General features: G+C 43.2%; 1 long non-coding RNA gene across 1 annotated transcript; it reads right to left on the bottom strand.

Moving 5' to 3' along the window:
• Positions 1 to 3,195: 3,195 nt before the first annotated feature.
• On the bottom strand, positions 3,196 to 8,263 carry LOC144377999 (uncharacterized). The gene is made up of 2 exons (XR_013439402.1): positions 4,565 to 8,263; positions 3,196 to 3,889 (listed from the first exon to the last, which is right to left on the bottom strand). It is a non-coding gene; the product is annotated as an uncharacterized LOC144377999 (long non-coding RNA).
• Positions 8,264 to 9,964: the final 1,701 nt, after the last annotated feature.

Here is a 9,964-nt window from a genome sequence, read left to right as displayed (position 1 = left end):
CAAAACTAAACTAAGGGCTGGGACTGTAGCTCAGTGGTAGAGCACTTGCCTAGCAGGTGTAAGACTCTGGGTTCGATCCTCAGCACACATAAAAATAAATAAATAAATAAATAAAGATGTTGTGTCCATCTATAAATAAAAAAAATTTTTTTAAAAAAATAGACTAAGCTGGGCATGGTGGTGTACACCTGTGATCACAGCAAGGAAGGATAGAATACCCGTTGAGGGGCAACAGAGAAAGAGCCCCAGGGCCCAACTGCAAAATTTTCCAAATCAGCTCACAACAGGATTGTACTAGAGAGATAAAGAAGGGTCAGGATAAGGTCAAGACAACTTCCAGCCTCAGGGTCACTGGAGTAGAAAGAGAAAGAGTCCAATCCCATGTGTAGAACCTTGATCCCCTTGTAACTTGATCCATTTGTAAGCAAGTCTCAGGATAACAATCAAATCCCTGTTCCCTCCTCTTGTTCTCTCCAGAAAACAGCTAGATAGGACCAGAACAAGTCACTGTCAGCAAACCAACCAGCTCCCCTCCTACCCACAAAGCATTGTACAGAGCAACGAACACAAGGAAGAGAGAATCCTACAAGGATTCTTTGAAAGAGGTTTCATGTTCCCACACAGGTTGTGCTACTCAGTTCTCGCCATATAGACACCTTTCACATCTTTCCAAGGTGGGACTCCTTATTTCTCATGTATGAATAAGACAAGCAATCACCCCCAGATCAAGTCTGCTCCCAGAACTGCCACATGGGGATGCTGCAGATTCTCCTAAATGGCTGTCAATATCTCGCATCCCATGACTCCCAGTGCCTAAATGACTGAACGTGGTGAAGCTAGCAGAGCTTCTACATGGGCTGCTTCTGCCACTCAGTTCCCCCTGACAAAGGACATATCACCTACCCTCCTCCCAGCAAAACTTTGTTTTTCTTATACAAGGAAAAAAAAAAAAGAAAGAAAGTCATCTAGGGATGGGAAACTCTTTGTAAGTAAAATGTTTCTTTTATCCCTTCAACATTCTCTTCTACTTTTAGAGGAAGCCCTTGTTTATTTTCTTACTAAACTTTTTTTTTCCGTCAAAGCCTCTATTAGATGAGAATTAAAATGTATCAAAGCACACCACTTTCAAGGGATTTTTCCCTACCTTGGGCAGTGGCCAGAAGGCAAATATCTCTAATTTCCTCTCCTCTCATTTGTTTGTGCTTGGGGCATGTCATTATTTCCATGCCCACTGCACTGAGCCAGAATATGGCCCCAGGGTAGGAACTGAAGCCAGAGGTGGGAAAGTCTGCTGGGTAGTGCAGAAAAAATCTTTCTCAAGAAGAGTTTTGAATTCAGTGAATTATCTTCAACTATTTAAGTTCTGATGAATTTCAGGAAGCTCATGTCAGCAGCTTTCAATGTGCTGGGGAGGGGGTTGTTATTAGATCACTTGTTACAATAATTAATTGGTTCACCTGTAACCATGCAAATACTGTAGTTTATGAACAACTTACCTTTTTGTAAATACATCTATGTACATATGTGTGTGTGTGTGTGTGTGTGTGTGTGTGTGTGTTTGAGTGGTATATTAATCAGGATTCTTCTAATTGCAAATGACAGAATAAAAATCAAATAGTTTGGAAGGAGGGGAATGAATGGGCACCATGGGGAACAAGGATAGCTACAGGCAACTGAACCCAGGGACTTCAGGATTTTGGTACTCTCTAGCTCTCAGCCTCTGCTTGCATTGGGTTTGTGTCTTCCAGAAAATCAGAGATTCACATGTGAGCCTGCTTTCCTAACAGCTACTTGAGGAGGGTGAGTTGAGCAACCCTTCAGGAACATGATTGTTGCATGAGGATCATGTGCCTTCCTCCAGACCAATCAACAAGGCCTAGAAAATAGGATGTGAAGATCAGTTCAGTCTGACTCTTCTGTCCTCCCCTGGGGCAATCACTGGTGAACAGGGAAGTAGCAGCTGGCAGCTTCTATTTGGGCAGCAGGGTTGGAGGGAGAAGAAGCAGTTCCCCCAAAGAATGGGGGTGTTGTTCCCTGAAGAAAGGCAACCATTCTTTCCATTTATCTGTAAAGAATTATAATGGTAACACATCTTTGAAAGTCTGAGATAATAGAAATAATGGAAATGTTGCTTCTGAAATCACTTAGGAAAGAGGAATTAACATTTTCTAAATGCTTACTGAGGGACAAATTTTTTGCGTGTTGCTCTCTGAGTAATCTTCAAAACCAACCAATCAAACATTAGGGGAAGCTGAATACTGAGAGAAAGGAGGTGGTTGGCTCAAGGTCACACAGCTGAATGACTGAGCCAGGCTTTGAAACCAGTTCTGTTTGACGTTAATTCCAGGCATTTAGCCATCATAATACATTGGCTTCTTCATAATCAACCCAATGAACAAACATATGTATAAAGTACAGTAAATTTTTCTAATTCTGATTAATAATATTTGGTTTCTATGGTAGCTTTAATCTTGGGTGCAAATTCTCTAATACTTCTTACACTGAGTAGTTAGGTCTATGTACCCTCCCTGTTCATGTGGGCTGGTTTGTTACTGCTTTGAATGGTATAGTATAGTACAAATCCTATGTGATGTCTGAGGTTGGGTCATAAAAGGGCGGACAAGTTTGGTCTTATTTACTGGGACAGTGGCTCCTTGCATTCTGATCTACCCCCCATAAAAGATCTCAGCCCTCTACCCCCCTACTGCTCCCCCCCACTCCCCCCCCACTCCCCCCCCCAGCTTGCCTTACTGTGAGGCCCAAGCCACAAGGAAGGGTAATATGCAGATGCTGAGTCAATATTCCCAGCTGAAACCAGTCTTCCCATCATGTCAGCCCAGGGGCTAAACATGAGTGAAGATACTTCCAAGTGACTCCAGGGCCCAGCCACTTGAATCTTCCCAGTTGAGGCCTCAGACATGGAACATAAAAAAGTCATCCAAACCATGCACAGTGGCACATGCCTATAATCCCAGTGACTTGGAAGTCTGAGGAAGGAGGATTGCTAGTTTTCTGTTCAATTTAGCAAGACCCTATCTCAAACTAAAAAAAATTAAAAGGGCTGAGAATGTAGTTCAGTGATAAAGCACCCCTGGATTCAATACCCAGGACCGACCAACCAACCAACCAACCAAGCCATCCTAGGATGCCCCCACATGAATTCCTGAAGCATTGAATCCTTGTGATTGGTAGTGATTGTTTTAAGCAACAAAGTTTAATATGCTTTATTACTTAGCAAAAGATAACTGGAACAGCCCCACGATAAGAACCAAAGATGCCTGGCCATGGAGCACCTGGAATGAGAAGATGAAATCAAGGATTGTCTTCATAGAGTAGCAAAGCAATGATTCTTCACACCCCAGAAGCCATTGGAAAAATCCTGGTTGCCCTGTGCTGCAATCTCGCTTCCTCCACCAGGTGGGGTGGATGCACCAACAGTTGCCTCCTCTGGGCTCCCTTGGCCTTGGAAGAATGAGTTCCTCTGGTTCAACAGGAGGGCGACTGACTCACCCCAGCCTGGGTCCTGAGCTCCAAGGCTGTAGAGGGCACAGCCCCAGAAGAGCTGGGTATAACTATTGCCGTGAGCCTCCCCCTTCTTTTAAGGAGATCAGTGCCTCTGAAGGAGGCGAGGACCTGAAAACAAAATTCCCCTGGCAGGCTCTGCCCTCCCACTGCACACCCACCAACCTCCCTTTACAAGGGGATTCGCTTTAACTACAAGGGAGCCGCTCAGTGCTGCTCATTTTCCCCTCCCATCGGACCTCAGGTTGGGGTGTCATCCAGTTCTCTTCATTCTCACTGAGGGTTGAGATTCATGAAGAAGCTCCAATCTCCTGCATCCTTCCGCCACATCCTTTTTCCGTTCCATTCAAATCAAAGTATGTTTGCACTATAATATATACATGAGTTTTAAGTGAAACAGTACCATGAGGTTTATCACAGCAGCAACAACAAAAACATTTTAAGCAATTCTCTTCCTCTTCTAATTCTTACCTCCTTATTCCTCCCCCGCCCCGCCCCCTTTTTTCTCTTATTTATTTATTAGTACGATATAACCCAAGGGTACTTTGCTGCTAAGTACATCTCCAACTCCTTTTTAAAATTTTGAGATAGGATCTCACTAAGTTGCCCAGGCTGGCCTCAAACTTGCAGTCCTCCTGCCGCAGCCTCCCCAGTTACTGGGGTTACAGGTGTGTGCCACCATGCCCGACTGGATTTCTTTCTTTCTTTCTTTCTTTCTTTCTTTCTTTCTTTCTTTCTTTCTTTCTTTCTTTCTTTCTTTCTTTCTTTCTTTCTTTCTTTCTTTCTTTCTTTCTTTCTCTCTTTCTTTCTTTCTTTCTCTCTTTCTTTCTTTCTTTCTCTCTCTTTCTTTCTTTCTTTTTGAGAGAGAGAGAGAGAATTTTTTAATATTTATTTTTTAGTTTTCGGCTGACACAACATCTTTATTTTTATTTATTTTTATGTGGTTCTGAGGATGGAACTCAGTGCCCCACGCATGCCAGGCGAGCGCGCTACCTCTTGAACCACATCCCCAGCCCCTGGATTTATTTTCTAATATTTTTACCTTTCTTCTGTTGCCTCCTCCACTCCCTATGATTTTGTTTGCTTTTCTGGAAATTGTCTCTAAGCTTGTCTCAACTTTCTTTGAACTTTTTTCCTGATATCATAATTTTAATTTTCAAAAGCTCTTTCCTTCTGGTTAGATTTTCTTTGTTTCTAATATCCTCTTCCTGTTTTTTTGTGTGTAATATCATTTTCCTGTCTCTGAGGATAATAATAGTTTTAAGGCATTTTCTCTGTCCATCTGCATTGCCTCGGGCCTCTCCATTCCTTTTTTTTTTTTAATTTGCTCTTTGTAGATATACGTGACAGTAGAGTATATTTGTTAAATATATACTTTTAATTGTAGGTGGACACAATACCTTTTATTTTATTTTTTACATGGTGCTGAAGACCAAACCCAGTGCCCCACATGCGCCAGGCAAGCACTCCACCACTGGGCCCCAGCCCTAGAGTGTATATTTTGAGATATTATACATACATGGAGTATAACTTCCCATTCTTGTGGTTGTACATGATGTGGAGTTACACTGGTCGTGTGTTCATATGTGAGCATAGGAAAGTTATGTTCGATTCATTCTACTCTCTTTTCTATTCCCATCCCCCCTCTCTTTTCTTCATTGCCCTTTGTCTAATCCAATGAACTTCTATCCTTCTCTCCCCAACTTATTGCCATTCCTTTTTCTGTTTTTTTTTAATTTATTTTTTAATTATTGGTGGACACAACATCTTTGTTTGTATGTAGTGCTGAGGATTGAACCCAGGCCACACACATGCCAGGCGAGCGCGCTACCACTTGAGCCACATCCCCAGCCCCCTTTTCTGTTGTTTGTTTTAATCTGTCTTCTATATTGGATGCTTTCCTCAAATGTATAGTGATCTTTTGCTTCTTGTTCATACATAATAATGAGTCCCTAAAGAGCTGTTTATTTACTGGAGTTGTTGGATATGGGTGAAGGGCAGCAGGGGATAGGGTTTTTCGGCTGGTGGGTCTCATTATGGGGTAACTGGGCTGGAACACCACCATTTCATTGGGGGTGTCTCCCAGATGTCAGTATCTATAGATCTGTTTTCTGGGGCCCTCATTATTCTCCAGAGGAATATCTTCTAGTCTGCTACCTAGGGGTTTACTTAGAGTGAAGAGGATTCTGAGGAAGGAGTGGACCAAGGAGTAGGAAGAGGTGCCCAACATTCAACTTATAAGTTCTCACTTGACTTAAGAATACAGAAACTCTTCCCTTCACCATGCCTGCTGCCCTGGTTCCAGCTCTCCTACTATAAAACTACAGTATCCTGTCAGAGAAGAGGCAGCCACCTGGCTGTAGGGAGACCCTCAACCAAGCTCCCTGTTTCAGCCTCACCCTTCTCCCCAGCTTTTGCAATGACAGATGTTCTGATTCTGAGCTTTGAGGTACTGCTCTTTCAGCTCTGCCACCACTCCTCCTCCTGTTTGTCATCTTGCAAAATTTTTGTTATCATCTTTTGTGTGTGTGTGTGTGTTGCTGAGGATTGAACCCAGTGCCTTGTGCATTTGAGGCAAGCACTCTACCAATTGAGCTATATCTCCAGCCTGTTATTATCTTTTATCTTTATTGTTGCTGCTCTCATTCTCTTTGTCCATTTTGACTTATAAATTTTTTATTTTTTGTAAGTCTTTTTTTATTGGGATTTTGAGAGAATAGTGCTAAATGCATGTGTTCAATTGATTGTGGTGTGTGGTTCCCCCCTCCCCCAGGGCTGTTTTACCACTAAGCTACATACCCAGCCCTTTTTATTTTGAAATTTTGAATTTCTTATTTTGAAACAGGGACTCACTAAGTTGCTGAGGGTCTTGCTATAATTTTCCCAGGGTGGCCTTGAATTTGCAGAATAGCAGAGGGAATGAGAACATAGGCTTTGGAGCCAGACAGATCTGTGGGTGAGTTTCAGTTGCACTTCTTCACATTCTTGTGTGTCTTTAGCCAAGATAACCTTTCTGAGCCTCAGATTTCTCGTCTGTAAAGTGAGAAAAATATTAACTTCTAACTCCTAGGAGTGTTGTAAGTGTTATTTCTGATAATACAGGGATTTTTGCACAGGATTATCTGAGTGCAAGGCTGTGTGCTGAACCATCAAAGAGTCTGCCAGGGGACCAGAATGATTCATGAAGAGGCTACTCTTTTAGCCTGGAAGACAAGGCTCAGAACAGAGTCACAACATCCCCTAGCCAACCCAGACTGTGAGTGAGAGATAAATCTTGATGACTGTAAACCACTGAGATTCTACGATTGTTACTGCATCATCATTTGATTTATATTTCCTCCTCCCCCCCAGGCTCTTTTAAGCAGAAAGTCAGTCAGTCCCTTGGTATTCCCTTGCTCCTTGGGTATTTTGGGTGGTAAGAGCCTAAAAGCTTCTGTTGTTGAATCTTTATTCTTTCCTTCTTTCTTTTTTCTTTTTAAGGAACTAGGGATTGAACGCAGGAACACTCTACCACCGAGCTACATCCCTTTTTATTTTATTTTGAGGCAGAGTCTAACTAAGTTGTACAGGTTAGCCTCAAACTTACCATCGTCCTGCTTCAGCCTCCCAAATTGCTGGGATTAAGGCATGAGCCACTGTGCCCTAATATTTTTTATCCTAGAGGCAGAAAGAAGAAAGGGTAGTCCTTTGAGAGCAGCAAGGAGGAAGAGGGAAAGATTTTTAACCCAGAATAGGAAAAGGGGCAGAGTTAACTAGGGCTGGAAGAAGTGGGAAAGGTCCCATGTACTGATTTTAGGCAGTGGTTGGAGGGGATGGTTGTACGGAACACTCCAGGAGTGTGGACCTTGAGCATAGAGTTTGTGTGCCTCCCCACATTCCCACAAACCAAAGGGTTTCCAAATCAGTGGAGCCATGCCCTCCTAGAAGGTAACCAATTTATCCTAGTTTGCCTCAGACTTTGCTGGTTTTAACATTGAAAGTCCTACAATCCAAGAAATCCCTCAGGCCTGAGCAAACCAATTAGTCACTTTCTTCATTCCCTGATCCTTCCTCCTGGCAAGAATTTGAGTGTGATGGAAGCCATCTTGGGCCTATGAGGTAGAAGCCACCTTGAGTCCATGATATAGAAGCCACACAATATAGATTTTGAAAGATTGGGCTGCTGGAAAAGTGCTGGCACATTGCTCTTAGGTCACTATGGAGAGGGGCACTGAGCCCTGATCTCTGATTACTCCCTATAAGCTTTGTTTATCTGAGAGAAAAATAAACTTGTTGAAGCTTCTGCTATTTTGGAGTTTCTGTCACAAACAGCTCCACCTAATCCTAAGTGATACAGAAACAGGACTAAAGCTTTGTTGACTCCTAGGGGTTCAGAATGCCTGGTTATGCTGCTTGTTGGGCATGTTGGGGGAGGGATTTTGGTCCTAAAAATGTGAGACATTTTTCATAGAGATGTCTCAGAGGCTACACCTTGAAAGGAGTTAGTGACCAGCATTATGGTAACGTTTCAGCTGGAGAGGCTGAACACTGGACTAAATGGTTTCTTCCTGAAAAGCAATTAGAAAGCCATAGGTTCTAAAAGGGATGGTGAGGATTCTGACCATTTCTTCCCAGCAACTTAAGTCACTGCTTGATCATGTACATATGAACTGCACAAAATTCATTCAGACATAATTATGAACATAAAGACCAAAAAGAAAGAGTTAAATCCTAGAAAAAGTTGCATAAGCCTAACCCTCCCCCTTCAAGGAGACCTGATACTAGAGGATGTTGCTGGCAGAAGTCCCCTATGGGACTTGCTGCTATGGACACTTCTCTGGGGGCCACCTTGGGAAGGGAACCTACCAGCCCCTGGGAGTGTTGCATCATGCCCCAGGTGACTATTGTTTCTAACAAAACATAGCTGTTCCTGGAAATACTGGTTTCAGGCACATTGGGAAACCTAGGAATCACATGGGTCTCTGGATAAGTCTGAGTGTGGTCTACTGGTCTAGAGAATGAGGGGTACACAGCAGGGGCATGTGCAGATGTATTTGAGAGGCTGGGAAAAAAAAGGCAGACTGAAATTTAGTGATCCTGGGAGTCAGGCTTTCACTCTGGTTTTGCTGTCAGGTACATTGAAAGGTCCAGGCAGAGCCTTATACTTGAGGAATAAATGAGGGCCTTGGCAAGAGGCATAGATAAGGGAATTTGTGAAAGTATATCTAGATAAGCAGAGCTGGGCTTGTTGTCCCAGCTCAACCCTTCAAGAGAGGGCTTTGCTGTGTCCCATCTCAGCCACTTTCTGCTTGTCTCAGTTTCCCCTTCTGCAGCATGGAGTAATTAATAATAAAGTTTCTTTCATAGATGTCGTGAGGCCAGGATGTAAAAACTCAGTCCAATGCGTAGTTGGATGTGGCTCAGTTGGTCATTCCAGTTCAGGGTCTCCTATAAGGCTGCAGCTGTCTGGGGCTGGAAGGGCCACTGCCAACACGTCTTACTCACAAGGCTTTTGGCAGGAAGCCTCAGTTCCTCTATACATGGGCCTCTTCCTGGACTGCTTGAGTGTCTTCATAATGTAGCAGCTAGCAGAGTGAGTGACAAGGTAAAAGCCACAATCAATGTCTTTTATGACCCTTTTTATTCAGTACTGGGTTTGGAACCCAGGGCCTTGCACATGCTAGGCATGTGCTGTACCACTGAGCTGCATCTCTGACCCTTTTTTTCTTTCTTTCTTTCTTTCTTTCTTTCTTTCTTTCTTTCTTTCTTTCTTTCTTTCTTTCTTTCTTCTTTCTTCTTTTTCTTTCTTTCTGGTACTGGGGATTGAATCCAGCTCTATCCCCAGTCCTTTTATTTATATTTTATCTCGCTAAGTTTTCCAGTCTGGCCTTGAATATGTGATCTTCCTGCCCCAGGCTTCTGAGTAGCTGGGATTAACAACATGTGCCACCACACCCAGCTGACCTAGCTATCTTGAGGGCTGCTACCATAGTGACCTCATGGAGCTGCTGAACCAAATTTGGCATAGAAGTCACTAGTTGACATCTGCTACATAGTCTAAGAAATCCTGGTGTTATTGAGCTACATAAAGCCCAGAGGTATTCCTTCCCTCAAATTTCTTTTTTGTCCAAAGTTTCTTTTTTGCTAAGGTAACCAGTGTTGGATTCTGTGACTAACAACCAAAGCCCCTGACTGAGGCCAGAGAGGCAGCCCAGACCATCGTCCTGGGTTGTGGGCATTCTCACTCTGAACCTCACAAACCTGGCTTGGTTTTCTAGAGCTGAAGCACAAGCACTGTGAGGGAGAGGAAGCCTGGCTTTTACATGAGTAAAAAGCTATGGTTAGTTAAAATTAAAAAGAAAGCAAGAAAAACGCTTGCAGTAATGATATGACTAGTTCTGTTTGCTTCTCCAGCTGGATCTGTGGCTGAGCTCCTCCACAGCAATGGACTCCTTCTTCCTCT

The sequence above is a fragment of the Ictidomys tridecemlineatus genome, chromosome 5 (genome assembly GCF_052094955.1).
Source record: "Ictidomys tridecemlineatus isolate mIctTri1 chromosome 5, mIctTri1.hap1, whole genome shotgun sequence".
NCBI lineage: Eukaryota > Metazoa > Chordata > Mammalia > Rodentia > Sciuridae > Ictidomys > Ictidomys tridecemlineatus.
Note: the sequence above shows the minus strand (reverse complement) of the source record. Positions and strands in the feature narration are given on the sequence as shown.